The sequence below is a fragment of the Mytilus galloprovincialis genome, chromosome 11 (assembly GCF_965363235.1).
Source record: "Mytilus galloprovincialis chromosome 11, xbMytGall1.hap1.1, whole genome shotgun sequence".
NCBI classification, from domain to species: domain Eukaryota; kingdom Metazoa; phylum Mollusca; class Bivalvia; order Mytilida; family Mytilidae; genus Mytilus; species Mytilus galloprovincialis.
The window spans coordinates 26,940,381-26,953,471 of NC_134848.1; the positions used below are offsets into that span (position 1 = coordinate 26,940,381).

The following is a 13,091-nucleotide window of genomic DNA, read 5'->3' on the forward strand; positions in this document are numbered from 1 at the left end:
AGGGCCAAAATATTATAAACATTTAATAACACCCAAAGGTAGAGGTAACAGTGTAGAACCTTACACATTGATACATGGCGTCCTTACACGCTCGAAGTCGGGAACTTTTCGGGGACAAAAGTCCTACCTCGAATAGAAATCAGCATTTTTTAATACCAATCCAAGTATATGATTCTTTTTCATGGTACAATTTCTATCAAGGTGGAAACCTAATACGAGTCTTCAGTCATAGTATACATGTTATAGATCATGATAAATAGGAGACAACATTTACTGTGCTGACAAATTATAGGAAGAGAGAAATATTTTTCTACATTAATTTTTGACGTCTACTGTTCATCAAACATTTAATTTCTAAAGAATTCTTGTGCAGTGACTAAAATAATTCACTTCTAAAAGGAACAGGTGCAGTGAACACAAATTAAGTGGGGTGAGCGTAAATATTTAGCAATCGGGTCAAGGGGGATTTATTGGTACACATTTTAAATCAAATTTACTAGTATTTTGGAGGAAAAAAACCTAACTGATTTCTAAAATCTTCTCTATTGTTGTGAAAGAGGCATGTTCTGAGTTTTTGTTGGATCATAATAATTCTCAGAAACATTTATATATGGATCTGGACTTCTGATTCTAAGTACTGCCCAGACATTCTATTGATTTTTGTTCTTACGACTGTTCATCACACGTCTCAATGACTGTACCAATATCATTCCCCGTTGCTTTAAAGGTCCAATTGTCGTATTACTTAAGATATATCTTACCTTCCACTTAAACAGCAACACTGAACAATGTTACCAAAATTACACCCATAAGGATCTGCAATACAAACAATCAATTATACATTTTAAATACAATGAAATACATTAAAGACAAACAAGAATGATGTATATATGTGCATACAAAAGCTTGAAAAGCTATTAAGATGCAATCACCATTATTATCAATTCCAGCGACCTCCTAATAGAAGACCACTGAGAGAACAAAGAGGTGCTTTAATAGATTTCTGATGTGACGTCATTCCTTAGTCGATCATTATGAAATAATAATATAAATAATGAGAAACGTTGTACTTCTTCTGATTGGTTTTTAAGTTTCCTGCTATTAGTGGAGTGGCGTTTGTATGTGTGCGATCTACAAGTACACAGTGACGTTTGACAACCAAAGACGATGAAATAAACAAGTTTTATTCGGCTTTTTGTGTGTACTAGCTCTTCTGCAATTTGAATTAAGATGTTATTTGACCTAGTGCTGCCCTAGATTCTTTATTGGATATAATATATTATATCATCTTTAATCACTTTCATTGTCAGAATCTACATTATTTGTTTGGTGGGTATTAGAGTGGCCACTTTAAGCGAAACTATATTTTGAATCATTATTCAATATCAATATGAACTGTTAAAAATCACGCTGAATCAAAAATACTAGTACCCAAAATGTTTATAAATATTCACAAAACAATAAATTTTCATTGCGTGGTAGCAAAAGCAACCTTCCTCCTATGTTGTAAAACTAGAGGCACCATATTTTTTTGTTAACTGCATTTTACCCCCTATTCTTAAACTAAATACCCTATTGATGATAGTGGTCAAGTTTGTTTGCATTTAGACTTTAGAAAACAAAAAAGACAAATCATACGCCGAAATAGAGACCAAAAAAATACATCGATTTTGTTGTGACTTGAATGTACTGTAATTTGTGAATTAAGGAAATAGACATTCGATTTCTATAATTTTTTTTTGATAGTTTATTTGGTTAATTAATGTTTAAAGTAATATCTGTTATATTTTTATAATTGATTAAGCTTGGAATATTACAGTAAATTTAATTACACTCACTTGACAGTTTAAGATATGACATTGTTTAATTTTATTAAAGAGAAAGAATGTCACTATGACTCAGAGCTAATATGCTTTTCGTCGTATTCACAACGACAACATTGTTTTTCACTCAATCTGTCATCCTAGTTCTAGTAAGAACATACTGTCATGTCGATACGTTGCAATTGGATTACCAACCTTGACGATAATTTATGTTACGACAAGACTATATCGAAACGTTAAATAGCTGAAAAGCTAAAGTGAGAATTTTGAGTTAATCAACTAAAAAATGTGTTTTTATTTACCTGGAAACAGTCCAGTGTTTGATTCAATTAAACACTATTTACAAAATCTACCTTTTCATTTATTTTGGTCTTTGATTAATAATTTTGCTCAAGTTGCTTTAGTCATTCAAGGCTTAACATTCCGCACCACTAACGTTAAAATTATTTTTCGTTTACATGATGTGGCAGTCCAAATTTCCCCGACCATCATTCACTATTATAACAACCTACCTATTGTGTTTATTGTTAACTTGTTCTCGTCCGGAATATGCATGAAATATTTGCCACTGGACGTTAAGCAACCAACAATCAATCAATCGTTTACATGATTGAATTAATTTAGCAAGTTAAACCTCTCACTCTGACAGACGTTTAAAATGCCACTCACTTTAATGACAACACTGTTTGAACAAATTGCAAAAAAATAGGTAAAAATGTTATAACATTGTGTTACATTAAAAAGGAGAAATTTATGTTGTGATTTGTTTGCATATCACGATCAAAAAAAAGTTCTGGACAATTTCATTTATTTTTTTTTAAAATATGAACTTAAGTTTTTAAATAATTCTATCTGAAGATAATTTAAGGAACGGTATGGTATAAGCATTTCAACACCTTAACACTGGTGCTCAAATAATACCGTTTCTTCTTGACTTTTGTTAGAGAAATGTTATAGTTTCATATTGGTTTATCCACTATTTTATTCAATATGTACACTTATTACACTTGAATGAATTCTTGATTCGTGATTTATTTGCAGGAATTGATAAATATTTTGTATTGTCCTTGCTTTATCGATTCTCCTGAATCATATCTTGCACCGCATCACTTGAATTATCAACAGCAATCAGATTTCATTTCCGATATCAAGAAACCTGCCATTTCTAGGTCTTCGACTTCCGCATTTTGTTCATCACTTCCCCTATTTATGGTCACATCTAGGCTAATTTTTGCACCACGTTCAACTTGTCGGCATTTCGGTTTATGTTTGCTCTTCTACATTTTTTATGTGCACAAAAGCAAACGATACTGCAACTGATAGTGAGTAAAATGCCAGCTCTAAACGATACAAAAATGAAAATGTTTTCTTTCGTTCATTACATCTACAAAATAAAAAATAATTTTATAAAGCAATTTGACTGAAATATATAATTTAATTAGCTACGTATATAATAGTGGCGGTATCAAAGCCACTACAACGTAAACGTATATTTCATTATGCTTTATTTTACTGTAAAACATTGATAGTTTAGGCTCATTATCTTTCTCGTCACCTTTAATATTTCTTTTCTCCTTCTTTGTTTTCCATTGCAGCCAGGATGTTTCCGCATTATTGTCTCCCTGATCGTTTGTAATGATATTTATTTCTTTGCATTTCTCACATTTTCCCTACATGCAATCCAAATCTTTTATGTCACAACTGAAAGTGTTTATCAGATCAGAAAGAGATTTCGACTCGACATGTTGTAATTTGAATAGTGAGTCTACAAGAAACTGCATGTTCTCGTGTTTCTTACGACCACAGGTGTCCCTATTAGATTCTTTTGGGGGTTGAAACCAGAATGGTCTAAGTCGACTAAATGTTGTGTAGCTTAGAGTTATGTTTGTATTTTCAATCAGGAACTTCTCGTGTAACTTTTCTACAGTGTCATTTAATATTCTCCTTTGTTTTTTCACACCATTTTTAGTCACAGTGTCCTTCATACCAGGTGTTATCTTGCTGTTGTCGTCTCTTTCATAGAATTTTAAAATTTTCGGTTCGAGACAGTATGACTAGGACCCTTTCTTAAAACGAGTTGTACCTGGTTTCATTTTAAGTTCTTCTCTTGCTTTGTCTATTAACTTATATTTCTTAAGCAGTCTTCCCTGTGTCAACTCTGCTAGGATACTTCTGTTGCTGTCTTTTAGCTCGACCATATTTTGTCTTCAGTTCATCACTCAACGAAAGTTGAAACATAAGAGTTTTCTTTGCCTTGTTTTCATTTTTCGTCTATTTCGTCTACTTCCCTTCATTTTTCTATTTTCTGTGTTGCAATTCCGTAATAATTTGTTTGTTTTGGTTCTTGGTGTATCAGGACATTTCATTAAAGGTGAATTCTTCCTTTGTCTACTTAGTCGGACGTATAGCTTTTGATTGAGTCGTCTTGCTGCTTCAAGATGATCTTTTAATTTCATATTGTCTCTATAGCATTTTGCTATTCTTCTTTTCTTTCTCCGTGTATTGTGAAGACCGATCTGTGGAGTTGGATCAGGTACATGTATGAACGGACCTGGCACAGGAGAGGATGGAGGCGTAAGAATTTGAGCATGATTGTTAGCCTTTCTTTTTCTTTCTGCTATCTTTTTTTCTTCCATTCTTTTTTTTTGTCTACGCTGTTCTCTATGCGTCATGTCATTAATATGTTTCAACTTTCCTACTGCAAAATCTTGTTGATATTTCGCTCTGCACTTTACCTTGTGTTCTGCCCTTTTAAAAGGATCTGCGTCTCGTTTTTGTCGATAGCGACGTTGTTTTTCTGCATTTGTGAGTACCATTCTAAATTTCCTAAAAAAATATAGAAGAAATATTTATCAATAAAACAATGATTAATCTGACTGTTTTATGTCATTTGTGTGACTGCATTTGTCACTTGTGTTACTTTTTCTATTATTATAGGATAAACAACTTTTGTGACAAAGAATTCATTATAACTCTGATAAAAATTAGTGTAAATGGTATTTTTATCGTGATCATCTTGCTAAATTGATAATTTTTCATTTAATAACTTAGAAAGAACTATTGATTTGTCATTTGTGTTACCAATTTTGTCATTTATGTTACTTTTTTTAATGGTAACACAAATGACAGTAACACAAGTGACATACGGTCATGTAAATTGCACTTTTTATGAAATATATTATCCCTGACAGCATGATTTATCTTCTGTCATAGTAAGTGTTCTAAAACAAAAAACACAAGTCATAAAAAGAATGTGAATTTAATATGTAGACTGCTTATTATTGCAATAACATTGTGGACAAAAATAAAAGTTATGCTATAACTATACATACCTTTAAACTCAAGTTTGATGTTAAAACTGCATCATGTTGTCTGCTAAACTACCCATAATTCAAAAGAGGAAGTGCTGCTACCGGGAGAAACTATTTTTGATTTAAATTCATAAAGAGAGATAACCCGAACTTTAATTTTGTTTTACAAAGTAACACAAGTGACAAATTAAAACGGCACACCTAACACAACTATTTTAATATTTTTTTCGTAGATAGTTGCCTTTTTTTTTTTAAGTTTCTAAATTCAAAAGAAGTAAATGGATAGAAAAATAACACACCAAAGCAGAAACAAAATATTCAGTATTATGCAAAGATTTTTGTATATCTTTATCATACTGCGGCGCACTTACATGCATTTTCAAGCATACCTAGTATTAATTTGAAATGCATATGTTATCACATAGAATTGTAGATAAGCGATATTTTCTGTTTAATATTATTTCTTACATTTTATTGATGAATTACGAAAAGAAATAACAAGACTTTTAAAAAATATTTGTCCAGAAATCAACTGCATATGTTACTTACACAAATATCTACATTTTTTGAAAATGACCCATATACAATAGTTCAAGAAAAATACAAAAATATTTTTGTATAAATAAGCGTGTTTTATTCAAAGAAAAAAATTAGAAAAAATGAATTTTGACTTTTTGTGAAAATGACTCATAACTGGATCTCTTCATACTATAAACGACAAGTTTATTTTCCATTACCGATTGAAAAGTATTAGTAAGTAAAGCCCCAGTCACACTGTCACGTGCTATCCCGTTTTGCTACGTTTTCAAAACGTAGCGAAACGGCAATATCCGTAGTGAATCGTATCGATTCGTACTTAAAACGGCTATATACGTAGTTATGCGTAGATTAATACGTGATCGGTGCCGTTTGTATTGGTCTGCACAATACAAACGTGACTAAAAATGAAAACGTAGTACTAACGTAGAAAAGCGCATTAAAACGTAGAAGGAACGTAGAAATGCGTATTAGAAACGTACCTGATACGTTCTAAAACGTATTTGATTATAATCACTAGGTGTTATTACGTTTAAGTACGTATCTGCCACGTTGCATTAGGTTTTTGTACGGTATATTACGCTTCATGGTACGCATTAATAGGTTTCATCACGTTATTCTAGGCATTATTACGTATCGATGCGTATTACTACGCATGATTACCTTCTACGTATAATCAAACCACGTGTATCTATATTTCTCGCCATTTGCTAAAATAGTTTGTCAGTCTTACAGCAAGATGGACAGACAACGGATGGAAATGACAAATTATGGATTATTGATACACAATCGTATTTTGAAATTGAGAATGTTGTTAAACAGACACAGACATAAACGAATAGATCGCAGAGTGCGCACGGTATGGGTAAGGGATTGGATAGGTAGAAGATCTCAGTTTGGTTTTTATGCACAGCTGTTGGATGAATTGAGATGTGAAGACACCGTTTCTTTCAAAAACGTTTTGAGAGTTGATCCAACCATGTTTCAGGCAATTGTTAATAGATTAACACCAAGGCTACAAAAGAAAGACACGTGGTACCGAAAGGCATTGCCAGTTGGTCTTAAAGTAGCAATAACCCTTCGATATCTAGCCACAGGAGACAGTTATCATTCACTTATGTATTTATTTAGAGTGCCGCACAACACGATATCCAATCTTGTAGTCTGTGAAGCAATTATTTCCGAGTATGCTGAAGATGTTATCAACACACCTACGGAAGAAGCTGAATGGCTAGCCATTTCGCAAGAATTTAGTGATATGTGGCAGTTTCATCATGTGCTAGGTGCACTAGATGGGAAACACGTTGCTATCAAATGTCCGGCTGGTGGTGGTTCTAAATACTATAATTATAAAGGATTCCATTCTATAGTTCTAATGGGCTTAGTAGACGCTAGTTATAAATTCAAATGGGTTAACGTTGGCGCACCAGGTGCTTGCTCTGATGCACAAATTTGGAATCAGTCAGACTTAAAAAATCATATAATTGATGAGAATATGCACATACCAAAAGCAGAGCCTCTTCCGAATGATGACAAAGACATTCCGTACTTCATCGTTGGTGACGACGCGTTCGCCCTCAGAAGTTGGCTAATGAAGCCCTTTTCTAGGAGGAACATGACCCTTGAAGAGAGAGTTTTTGGAAAGATTAGAACTTGTTCTAAATCTTTACTTAGGCACCAGCCTCCCTAACAACAGGACAGGTTAGCTACTGTTACTAAATGTATTCACACTGAAATATAGTTCCCTATGGTTCTCATGTATGTGCACATAATACACATGTAAACTGAAAAAAACTGGCTTATTATTGGAGCAGTTCATTCAAGAATGTATGTCATTAAGGTGTGTTGATGTGCAGGCTTTTAAAAAAAAACATTTTGATTGGGTAACTGGGTATTGATTCAACTAGTATGATTGACAACTGTCATTATCACTAAACAATCAAAGACAAGGTGGACCTTTAATTACAATGCCCCACCTCCTAAACTGCCAATCAAATTGACCACATTACCTATCAACCTCAGTCTTACATAATTATTCAGACCACTCAATATTCATATAATTCTTAATACACAAGCATTTGACCTCATAATTAAATACACAAATGTGTATATTAGATGTTTGATATTTATAAGGATGATAGATTTATTTATTGCCAATTACTTTTGATCTACATTACATTAAGTGATTCTGTAAATTATATCTGAAAGATAAATGATTAATGGATTAACAAGATCTTAAAAAAAATGAAATATGAATATAAATATGAATAAATAAAAGGTATTCAAGTAAGGCCTATAATTTACTTGATAAATTTCCAATAATCATCTGTAATTAATCAACAATTAGATTAGTTTTAGTACACTTTTTTTTTTATCAGGAATTGGCTTGAAACAGTTTAAAAATTGTAAAACTTTTAATTATAATAAACCATTGTTTATTAGTTTATTTCCCACCAATCATTATGTCTATTTTAGTAATTTTAATTTTTATTAGAAGTGAATATATATTTTTGCAATCAAGAAAGAATCCACATTTCAATAAGATAAGTTATTTAATTGGTTTACGTTGAAAAAGTACATTTTCAATGCCCTGTGTTGAATAATACTTTAAAAATTGATCAAAAGGCACTCTAAAACTTTTAATCTTCAATGCCATATAACCTCTGTTTCAACTTGGTTGGTAACGTTTACTAGAAGAATTTTTGCATTTTTTTTGTTTTTTTGAAACATGTTCAGAACTGGCAACATAATTTTGATAAGATATAAACTGCAGTTTAAATAAAATTGTGCAAATTAAGCGACCCATATTATTTAATTTGACCTCATTTTATCCTCATACTGGAAAAGCAAGTTTCCTTCTAAGGACCTGCTGTAAATGCAATTTTCAGCAATAGTGCTTTATAAATGTTCATTTTTCCCCACCATACCTTAATATGAAATAATTCAAACTACTCTTCTAATCATTCCATGAGTGATTTCCATCACTTTGATTAACTACAGGCTATCGCGATCACGAAGTGTTGTTGAAAACGCATTTGGGATACTTGCAAATCGATTTCAATGCTTACTTTCAACTTTAAAGCAAGAGCCTAACAATGTCGTATCCATTATTCTGGCCTGTGTTTGTCTGCACAATATAATGAGGATAAGATATCCAGGTGATCAGAACATTTTGTTAGACAGAGAAGACGAGAACCACCATCTTTTACCTGGAGCTTGGCGAGACGAAATAAACCTGAAGGACATTAATGATGTGCAAGATCGCAACTATCCTAGCAAGGCAGCAAAACAACAAAGACTGTATCTTAAACACTATTATTCGTCACCTGCAGGAAAAGTTCCATGGCAAGAACGAATGGTTCAATAACGTTTTTTAACTGTCTTATCGTAGTATATTTGAATGATAAGTATATGATTTGTACTTTTGTTTATTTAACTTTGAATGTATCAAAAAATATTATCCTGATACATGTAATTAAACTTTAAGAAATTCTTCTATCAATACCAGTTTTCTGGTCTTTTAAAAACAATGGCACGCATGGGTCAGCATACTTAGGATAAATTGAAAATTTCATTATTATAACACTAAAACAACAAGACAAATCAAAATCAAAAAAAAAACTTTGGGATCCCGCTAACATATTTAACCTCGCCGCATCATGTATGCATGTGCCTGTCCCAAGTAAAGAGCCTGTAACTCAGTGGTTGTCGTTTGTTGCTGTGTTACATATTGTTTTTCGTTCATTTATTTGTACATTAATAAGGCCGTTAGTTGTTTTTTTTCGTTCGAATTGTTTTACATTTGTCATTTCGGTTCCTCTTATAGCTGACTATGCGGTATGGACTTTGCTCAATGTTGAAGGCCATACGATGACCCATAGTTGTTAATTTCTGTGTCATTTGGTCTCTTGTGTAGAGTTGTCTCATTGGCAATTACACCACATCTTCTTTTTTTTTTATATTAACCAACAAAATAATCACTCAAACAAAAAAACTTTTAATTTTACAGACAACTGTCATAATACATGAAATAAACAAACTGTCTACATAATAGAGTCGTCTTTTAATGTCATTCATATAAAACTTTAAAACACCTGTACGGTTCCTGGTATGAATAAGTTTATAATGAGAAAAGTGACGATGAGGGTGAATCAACGTTCATTGAATCCGATTGCATTATTACACTGACAATACTTGATGTTGTAATATCTTGTGCGCATGTAACAGGTGGAGCAGAATGTGCTCTTATAGGTTCAATGTCTGCTTGAGTTTTAGACCGGTTTTGCAGAAAGCGACGTCCTGTCCAGGTAGCTGATATTGCTGCTGCCATGCAGGTAGGTACCCAACATTACTTGATTGATTACAGAAGCTGCCCATGGGAACATCCAATGCAGATTGTTGACCAGTGAATCCCTGCAACAACAAAAAACATGACCATATAAACAAGTTAGATCAACTGTGTATCATCGGCGTTGGAATTAGGTACTAGAACTGGGGTTATGCGGGGTTTCAAGGAAGGATAATTAACATAACTGTACGGGGTACTGAAGCCTTGTTCGGTAATGCCGATTTCTTAAAGATAAATAAATCCCAGTTCCTAAGTCAAGGATACACAGCAGTGGCGGATTCGGGAGGGGGGCCCCCTTTATTTATACTTCCCCCCCCCTTTTTACGTGATTTTAGCCGAAAAAAAAACAATTTCGCCTCGCTCCGCTCGCCAACAAAATATAGTCTACGCCCCTTTCTAAATTCCTGGATCCAATTCTGTAACCATATCGTTTTAATATACGTAGTAAATATAAATATATATATATATATATATATGACCGGACGCATGACAATTTCAAAATGCAGCAATTACCTGAGAGTAATTACAACACGAGGCATCCAAAATATGCAGGTGAACTAAAGAAATGTGTATTTCGAAACATGTTCTGACCTTTCAGTCTTAACACAATACTAGTACTAGTAAATAATATGTGAATAATATACCTGCAGTTGCTGAAGACGTTGTTTATCACGGCTGCGTAGCTCCTTACTTTCCTTTTGAAATCTGTCCAATAGATCCATACTCTCTTTTAAACCTAAAAGCAAAAATTTGATACAAATTCATTTAAAAAGTGAGAATCAATATCATATTAATGTAAAATATAGCTATAATGGATTATTTTTGATACATCTCATTCTTTTGAGAAAGTGTGAGGAAAATAATTTAAAACGAATCATACTGAAGTTTGATCAACACCAATCTTTACATATAATATTTTTGCAAAGTTTCATGAAAATCTCTCAATAACTTCAAAGTTTCATTTCAAAACGGCTTAACTTAAAAACGAAGTTTTCGATATATCTTAACATTAAACTTGTAAAAGCTCTCTGTTTAGTACTCAACAATTGAGCAAAGTTTCAATAAAAATTATGGATTCGTTCTTAAATGACTACTTGGTAACAGTCGATGACGGACGGACAGATGGACAAGCGGACGAAAGAGCAGACAGACAGGCAATACGCAGACGAACGGACACTCAACCAAACGTTTTTTTACGAAAGGTATTACACAATGCCTTGCGACTTCGTGTGGCGGGGTATAAAAACTAATGTCATTACCATAGCGTATCATCGGACACAGGATGTTGGTACCAGGCTTAAACGATTTGTATGGTGTTCAATTTTAAAGCTGCTACAGTACATCAAAAAGTTGTTGCACTGCACCGTGGAGTTATGTTTTTCCTCCTAAAAATCAGAATAGACCATCTGCTCGATGATACACGATTTTTATATAGCGTATTCGGCCGTGTATAGTACACATTCATCAAGTAACAAAACATTAACATACAAAAGCATAGCATACCTCCCCCACAATCTGTCGTCAATACCTGGAAGAATGCTGACCATCCAATGTCCCCAGTTCTGCCTTTCGGGTGTCATGTCCGCGTGACTAGCCAGCTTAGCCTGCACTTGTTTCTGTAATTCAGAAGACTGTTTTATTGCTTCATGGATGTCTTTTTTCAACTGGAGATTGCATCTTCTGGTATTTCTTTTTCGTTTTTGTTGTAACTATAGGAGAGGGAATATCTATTGTGCTGGACGTCTCCTCAAGATTACATTGCGATCTAAAGAAAAAAAACGATGAAAGTTGTATTTTTTGTTCTAAACAATACAAAAAGACACCCTATCTCTACTACTGCGGTGGGTTTTGAACGACCTTGACTGGCTTGACACCCTATCTCATAACAAGAAAACAAGAAATGCCGGAAGCACAATCAATCCGATACAATTACTTTTAACTGAAAAGTATTTACAAATGTAAGTGTGATGGACGGACGGACGGACCAAAACATTATAATAAGTCCTGATGTGAAGCTATAGTTTTAATTTAACTAATTATACAAAGAAGTAAATGGTTACTGACCTGACAAAACTTGATGTAAATGTTTACATTTTTGCGAGCTTGAAGTGTATTTTCTTAAAATCCATGCATGTCATTTCAACAATGGTAGATGATTATATCATTGGCACTTCCATGCAAACCACCTCAGATAAAAAAAAAAACCACCCACATTCACTCCCCCCCCCCTCTTTTAGAAGTTATATCGTTGCTCCTTTACCTCTGCACATATATATATATTCACGGTATGATTATGATTCCCTTGGTTACTGTAAATTAGTATAAGCGGCAACTTGAGATGTCTTCTGTGACCGTACGTTCTCTTTTGCAATTACCTATCATATATATTTGTTGTGATTATAAAATGGAAAAGTCAACAATCATTTAACATTCTGGCACAAGAAAATAAATCCTGGTATTCTAGCCTCATGATCAATTTTTTCATCTGATATAATAACTGGAATCATGCAAATAAAAAAAGGAGCTTGTAAGGTCAGCATAGAAATATGACACTTTTTCTAGACCACAAAACAGCATGTGCAAAACACGACGTCGCAAAGAATTGTAACGTTTGAAATTTTTGACCTGCACTTAAATGATCTTAAATCACCATGGGGATTTTCTAAAGTTTGCATGTATGATGTTTTCAAAAAAATCCCTGCAGCACGTTAAACTAAGGGTATTTTTTCGCAGTTCACAATTTGATTTATGTTGCAAATTTAGTATAACCAACTTTCGTGTAACTATAGTATAACATAACGCACCTGCACATTGAGCGAATGATACCCTTTACGGTTTACAAATTCTTCTTCGTGTTCCTGTGGTCTCTTCAGTTTGATGTACGTCCCATCAATGCAGCCTAACACTTTAGGAGTCCTACAAATAATATACGCAAACTGTATGAAAGAGTTATGTATAGCATGTATAGCTATGTAACTCATAGAGATTTAAGCTTGTGTGTTAAGCAATGATCTCAATACACACACCTGTTTTGTTAGTGTTGTATTATTTTTAATTTAAGTTTCTTGTGTA

The 13,091-nt window shown here is 33.3% G+C and overlaps 1 long non-coding RNA gene across 1 annotated transcript; it reads right to left on the reverse strand.

Moving 5' to 3' along the window:
• Positions 1 to 9,655: 9,655 nt before the first annotated feature.
• LOC143051918 (uncharacterized) lies at positions 9,656 to 11,780 on the reverse strand. The gene is made up of 3 exons (XR_012970946.1): positions 11,523 to 11,780; positions 10,664 to 10,755; positions 9,656 to 10,084 (listed from the first exon to the last, which is right to left on the reverse strand). It is a non-coding gene; the product is annotated as an uncharacterized LOC143051918 (long non-coding RNA).
• Positions 11,781 to 13,091: the final 1,311 nt, after the last annotated feature.